Below are 8,124 nucleotides of genomic sequence, written 5' to 3'. Positions count from 1 at the left end.
GTGCTAGTTTGCGTTAGTCAAGTGGTCTGGGGACTAGTTCTGCCTCCACCTAAGCTCTGCCCACAAAAAAAGTCATAATGTTTACTAACTGGAAAGGGGTCTATAACATATTAACTCATTATAATGAGATCGTTTTTCATCATTATGACATAATAAGTCATTATTATGAGAAACTTTCTCAATATAATGAGATGCTAAGTCATATTTATGAGAAAGTTTCTCGTTATTATGACTTAAAAAAAAAATTTTTTACTCAACTGTGGCGGGAACGGGCTTCCACACATAACTCAAATCTTCCTAATATAAATCATTCTTTCTAGAACATTCTTAGATTCATCCCATACAATGTATTACATGGATGAGGCAGATTAGCTCTTGTTTATATATGCAAAGCAGGCACCACATCAATAGAGCATTAGAAAAGACACATTTTGTAATTTCCTTACTCTCATTTGCTCTGTAAATATTGATGGTTTTCTTTATTACTCCAATGTTTGAGGAGAACTGGTGCCTCATCATTTTTTTGTGGATTGATTTTGCATTTGCAAGGATTCGGGAGTTTACAGACTGAATGAATGTTCTTAAATGAGTGCACTTTGTATCCTTCTCATTCTCCTTTCCCAGGAGGAATGGAGAAGAGAGGAGGCTGCCAAACAAACCCCAGCTGTCCAGAGGTGTCATGGATGTTTTCAGGCTGGAGGGTTGGAATGCTCAAGAAGGCCTGCAATGACCAGATGAGAAATCCATCACAGATTCATTATTATTTACACACATTTGTTTGAAAGACAAATGAAGACCCAAAGAGGGGATGAGTTTGAGATCTTCGAGCCTGGTATGAAGTCAGACTCAAAGCCAAATCTAGGGACACTCCTTTGGGTTCTGCTATCTTTCAAGGTAACTCGGTGAACGCACACTGACCTCAAAGTTGTGAAATCTCTGCACCTCCTTGTTAACCCAGAGTTCATCGCCTGAAAGTTCACAGGATCCATTTTATAGCTTATCTTAATCCGTACAGTTTGTCTTCCTTAATGCTCGGCTCAGTGAGGACTTCATCTTGCTTGTGCTCAATGGAACAGTCACGAACACTAACCGTGACAAACAAGATGTCCTGCCAAGCATTTGACCCTAAATTTGACAAAAAACAGTGCTGCATGGGACTTTCATAGTCATAAACTTAATTTTTTTTTTCTTTTTTTTTCACAATTAGATAAACAAGTGCAGTGAGGCCAGATACACAGATATCCACGTACACATGGAGATTAAATTATCCAGAACATCTCCTTCATCCGCTTCATTATTCACACATACATCTTTGGTACACTCTCCCCACAAAAAAAGTCCCTTTCAGGAGGAACGTAAAAGAACGGAAGTGGTTGCTAGGAGACCTTTTGGTGAATGGAGTGTAGCTTTAGTGCGCTAGGAGATGCAGCCGTAGCCTGTAGGTAGCGAGGGATTTAAGGAGATTTAAGCGGAGAGAGGGAAGCTGGGGGTGCGATAAGGGAGGGAAAAAAGACCTGGTCTTAACACAGAGAAGAACAGGGATTGAGTCAAAGAAAAAGCATGTCAACTCAATTCATCCCCAATGAGCGCTAGGGTGTTTGCTGTACTCCCAGCGTGAGTGCAGCATGGGCCCGACAGACGACTTATTCAAAGCATGCACAGCAGACACAGAAAGCTATAAAATAATTACAGCCATACTAGCGGAATTCATTGTCCTTACAACACGGCCGCTGAGAATAAGGAACGTCGAAGGCAGGCGATCGCTCGGTTGAACTCGTGGTCTCGTAACAAATTCTGTTGGCATAAGAAGCGCAGGGGGATGCCGGGGGGCTACGCCAAAGCAGCACAAATGCACTTATCATCAGAGCGTTCATCTCATTTTATACACTATGCTTGTATTCACTACACGGGTGAATTAAATTTCTAGTAGAAAAGCCAGAGGAAGTAATCGTGGCCACAAAGTCAATCTAATCACTCACAGATTGCATTAGCATTCCTCCACTGGTAATTACAGGCAAATATATGATATGACGAAAATCAGATGTTAAACATGTGCAAGCTGGGCGTTTGAAGCTTGCATCAAGATATAAATGACTGCAGAACAGAATGTGTGTTGTGATGAAAAAGGCACACTCTTCTCGCAGTCGGTTATTGCAGATGTTTATGGCTGGTGAGATAAGGATACCAATTACAGTATATATATATATATATATATATATATATATATATATATATATATATATCAGTGTTGGGTGTAACGTTACTGTAATTAAATTCCACTGAAAAAGTAAAGTAAGGGATTACTGTTCATTTTTAGGTAATTTAATTACAGTTACTTATAATGTACTCGCGTTACATACTGTAAATTAGTTCAACAGTTCTGTTTAAATTAATATTGAATTTAAAATCTAAATCTGTCGTCTAAAGGTAAAAGTGAACGCTGCCTCTTTAAAATCGTTAGCTGTAGTGCAGTTGCGCGTGACCAGTCGGCTGCGTCGCTGTCTGAAGATGTCGGCAGAAGCGAGTGGCTGTTTTGCAGAATGGAAATAATCCAATTACTTCACTTTTTTGACACAGGTAGGCAAGAACATTACGGTAAAATGTAAGCTATGTCCTAGAGAGAAAAAACTGTGCGCGCTCCCTGAGAAACGGTCTTCAGTCAGGGCGCTCTCAATCAAAGCGCACACACATAGCCGCCTCTCGCGAGTGTCACATTTTCGCGGTTTATTACACATAAACGTTCAAATACACACACAGTTATGTAAAAATGCCCGTCTTGGCGTATATTCGCGTTGGTTATGTGAATGTGAACAGCATGTGTAACAGCATATTGTCTCCGTCCATTAGGTCTTAGTGACAGCAGCCTTTATAACATGCTACTGTGTACTTTTGGCTGTCTGTATTATAAATGAAAATCAAAAACAACAAAAGAAAAGCTTTAATAAGGATTAATCTATATTTAATTTATACAGTTATGACTATGCAGAGTTATTTTATTATTTGATTATTTGATTATTCAATTTCTGTGGTATTTTTACTTACTACTATTAGACCTACATAGAAAAAAAATATATGCGTTGTTTTATTTGCATTTTTATATATTTTTACCGTGGTATCGAGTATTGTGCACTTTTGGTGGTATCGGTACCGACTACTAGATTTTTGGTATAGTGACATCCCTATTTGTTACTAAAAAGTAAATCAAATTACTTTTCAGACAGAGTAATTAGAAAAGTATTTTAAATACAACATTGATGATGTAATTAGTATTTAATTACTTTTTTGAAGTAACTTACCCAACACTGATATATATATATATATATATATATATACAAAATGGCATGCCATATATATATATAGTTATTCATTTAATGCATCAATTTAATGTGAATAGCTGTGATAACACAATAAAAATAACACAATTAATCATGTCTCCATTTTCATATTTTGAGGTGACGTGCTTGGCAACAGAATTAAATAGAATGGGGTCTCGAGATGTGTTTTTAACAACTGAACTACTTTTAAATTGGCATTGCATCCTAAAACATGGCGGTCACGACATGGGACACAATGGTCAAAGAGGTCAGCTAATGCACAGAAAAACAAGTTAACTTCAAGTGGAACTTCTACAGCCACTTTTCTGTCATTCCTATTCAAAGTTTTCATGTAATATCTTTGGATTATCCTAATTTGGCATCTGGATATGTGCATTCTTGGTTCTGTACAAATTGAGGAACATTCTTGGTTCTGTACAAATTGAGCTCAGTCAAACACATTTATAGCATAATGCCATGCCACCTGGGGCAGCTCAGACAGCTGAAATGAACAAAAAAAGGTCATTCATAAGGCGAGAGGCAAACTCTATCTACACTTCTGTTTAACACAGACCTTGAGCTTAGCGTCATTAGCATGACATTCGAAACGGGAACCTCTCACACTGATTTCTCTAAACAAGACAAGCAGAGAGACATTTGACCCCTTTAAACATCAGCTATCACAAGGCATTCTTTTTAATATCACAAAAAAAGAGGAAGAAATGTACTTGAAGAAATGAAATGGAATGGAAAATGTTATTCAGCAAATGCTATAGCTTTTGAATTTACAGCTCAGACAGAAAAGAAGATCTCACTAAAATTACCTACTCCAGTGAACAAGAGCGTGTTTGAATAAAATAACAGAAAATCAGTACAATTATTCGGGCTCGGGTCAGGACGGTTTGGCCTCCAGCTCAGGTGCTGTAGTGCTTAACGTAATTTGTCAAATGATGGAATACATGTTTCATTAAATATCATCTCAATCCAATCAATTATGCTTTAATTCATGGGGAGAATGGGAGTCTCTCGCTCCACATAGCGGTTAATTTCTAATCGAGGTCTAATTGTTTTTACACAGCCAATCAAGAAGGTATTTGTCACTCACTTTGCCTCACAGTCTAATTATATGGTTTGGGGCATTTCTAGTTATGTTTATGCACTTCATTTTTTTCTAACCAAACTAAACTTACATTTTATGCATTTGGCAGACACTTTTATCCAAAGCAACTTATGTATATATTTTTTCAATTCATGCATTCCATCTATCTAACCCCACCTTGGGCACTTTTCAGCTGGTCATGCTGGGAGACAAGCTGGCCGCCCAGCTAAACACCAGCTTAGCAGGCTGGGAAACTAGCTAGGCCAGCTTGACTATGCTTAGAGACCCGTTTAAGCTAAGATTAGTTTAACCTGTTTTTTTTTTATTTTTAGTAGTTCTGTTGATAATGGTCATTGTCCTAGACGAACACTTTATATTGTTTTGTATTGAAGAGCAGAAGGGACAAAGGAAATATGAGTGATATGTGTGATAACCTGGCATAAGGACTATGGATGTGCTTGTACTCTCTGACATCTAATGAAATCCTAGTTGACATCTGATTGGATCAGCTGGTGTCGGACTCCTCACTTCCGCAGGGGGATATTTACTGTCTGCCTGTCAGTCAAATTACCACGTGCACGTGTGCACACACCAGGCACAGATATTTAGCCAGTTTAGGTAACTTTTTCTTCATACTTTCACCTTCACTCATACCAGTCTTTGCTTCATCCACAGTCAAATTTCTCGCTCGGCACTGAATTTTCACGATGCCATGCGGATATTTATTGCTTCTATGGGGGAAACGAACAGATATCAAACCAGCGCGCTATCAGCTTCTAAGACTTGCAAATAAATACATGAATGCGCTGGAAAGTGCAGGGCTATTTGCATTTAGATTTATCTTTCATTTTCATTGATCAACATTTTTCGCCTGCCTACTCGTTTGCGAGGTGTGGTGAAATCGATGTTTTTTTTTTTTTTTTTTTTAAAGCAGCTCGTCTAGTAGGACTGCCAGACATGTTTAGATGTTTTACTGTAGAGAACCTGGACAAAGTGCACCGGTAAATCTGTCAATAGGGCGCAAGTATTTTTATGCTCACAAGATTCTCCTCTCTTGACTCTTGACAAAGACAGCAATGGACTGAAAAAAAGACTTAATGATGTACTATGTCATTTCAATGATGGATGAGATGTCCCTCTTGGGGGGAGGGGAAACGAATTGAACGGATGAAAAAAATTAGCACACGGGACTGAATTGATGTTGGACTGGCTCGTTTCAGAAGCTGTAAATCAAACTGAATTTCTAATGCCTTTCTCTTAATAACCCACAACAATTTAAACATGCAATTGACTGTATCTTTGTTTCAGACCTCTCTCCACTGTGTGTGTGACAAGTCATGTAAATACAGAAAGTTAAGTAGATATTTCAGCCAAATATTAAAATTGTTCACCCTCATTTCATTTTGACATCCTTTCTTCTTTGTAACAAACAATACAATATTTTGAAATATGTCTTTTTTGTTTACCCACATAAAGTCAAAGGGGTCCAATTGTAGGTTTGGACCTGACTGATTTTCATTTTGTGTTCTGCAGAAGAAAGAAAACTAGTTCAGAACAACATGGGGGTAAATAAAAGATGACATAATTTACATTTTCTAGGACTTCCTGTCACATGCTGTGGAATGAAGTCAGAAACATAGATACATACTCTCTTTAAACATTATCGATTAACATTGCAACTATTCAAGTCACATAGTATTGCCTTAATCTTTTAGCATATTTTTTATATTTCATAAATAGGAAGGAAACACAAATGCACAACTTGGAAAAGCATTACCAAGATAAGAAAAGGTTTCCACTTTTCTGATAAACACAGGCTTGCTTTTGACGTGACAATTCTGACGACGTGACAAGTTTTGACATGTATCTTAAATAACGGCTGTTTTGAGGTGTATATTAATGTTGTTCTTGTATTCAGTTGGCCCAGCTAATAATAGTAATCTGACATCAGTACATCAATCCATCTAAGCGTTTTCTTCAATCTGCGGTCTATTCTGGTTTGTGGCGCCTGCATGTCACCGCAACGTGTGTTAAAAGGCTGTGTGTTAGATGTGCAGCTTGAATGAGTGTAAGAGGGCTATTGTGCAGTGGACTAAATGCTTCTATTCTACTGGCTGTGGTTTATGGCATAATAGTAGACAAGGTCACATACTGGGCATACGGAACGGCTCACTTTATTGGCAGGGCGGAAGAGACGAGGGAAGTTTGTCTCACACATAGATGCTCTCCAGCCATGTGTGTGACCCCTAGACAGTAACACGCAGAACTGGACTGGCTGAGCAAGTATCATGGGTCAGTGAGCCCAAAGGCAGGTCACTCAGACACACACTTTGGCACAAACCTATAGACACACTCACACATGCACACGCACACACACACACACACACACACACACACACACAAATACCAGAGCATGCACAGAGAAATACAAACTCTCCTACCTCTGTTTTCCAATCTCTCTCAGTCTTTTGTTTTCTTTTTCTCTCTCAGTCAGCAGTTTTTTTATCAGTGGCTTCTCAATGCATGCGAGAGGTCATCGCAGGTACAATTAGAAATGTTTTAAGTGACTTTATGCAATTAAGGAAATAGCAGTTTCACAGGGATTACAAAATGCAAATGGTCTACGGAGTGCAAAATAGACTGTCTAGACTGTCAGCAGCTCATTGTGGAGTATTATTGTACACTGGAATATATTAAGTTTAGGACTGTCATTCAAATTAAATTTTAAGCAAATCAATTACATGATATGCAAATTAGATTCATCAAATGATTTGCATAAATAATTTTTTTCCAAGAACACCCCCCCCCAACACACACTCACGCATCATTTCCACATTATTTTATAAAAGTCTATAACTGACCTGCAGTTTACAGAGTTCATGTGTTCTTGCAAACATCTTTTAATCGTATGCATCAGATTTAGCCGCTGTTACATCTGTTTTCTGCATCTTGTGTCAAAAGTTCTGCATTTTTAAGACCCTGCCAAGTAAAAAGTGGTTAAACTTTGAAAAAAGCATTTACAAAAATTTTTTTGCAAGACCACTGTAGGGCTGCCCCCAACTAAAGATTTTTCTAGTCAGCTACTAGTTGTTCATTTAACCCATTAGTCCACTAATCGCACGTTTATATTAGTTTAATTACATATGCCTCGCGCTCAAGCACACACATGAAGCTTGCCGCAAAGTTTTGGCAAAATGAATGATTATGAATGTGTCGGGAAAAAAAGCAAGGATACATTTTAATATTTTTGTTGTTGTTGTTGTTGTTGTTGTTGTTTTTTAATAAACAACAGACAGCAGAAAGTGCATCCTGTTTGTTTTCTTTATTTCATAAAACCACAACATTTTGTTGTTATTGTGAGTGTACACAAATAAAAACCCTTTACAGTTTGGAAAGATGCATTACTCTTATCTGTATGACAAAAAATGATGGAGTATTTAAGTGATTGCGCCGGCGCCTCCATGTCATGCAGTAAGCACACTAATACTTCAGCTTCCACACTCCATACAAACACTTGAATATGCACCTAATAATAGCGCACATTTAGGTTAACGTAACGTTAGAGCAAGTGGCCATGTAAAGTTGCTACTTACATGTTTCAAATGATAAGCCATATGTGACCCTGGGCCACAAAACCTGTCATAAGGGTTTTTTTTTTTTTTTAAATTGAGATTTATACATCATCTGAATAAATAAATGAAATGTATGGTT

The sequence above is a fragment of the Ctenopharyngodon idella genome, chromosome 14 (assembly GCF_019924925.1).
Source record: "Ctenopharyngodon idella isolate HZGC_01 chromosome 14, HZGC01, whole genome shotgun sequence".
NCBI classification, from domain to species: Eukaryota; Metazoa; Chordata; class Actinopteri; order Cypriniformes; family Xenocyprididae; genus Ctenopharyngodon; species Ctenopharyngodon idella.
The sequence above is the reverse complement of the archived record's forward strand: the minus strand, read 5'-3'. Positions refer to the sequence as shown.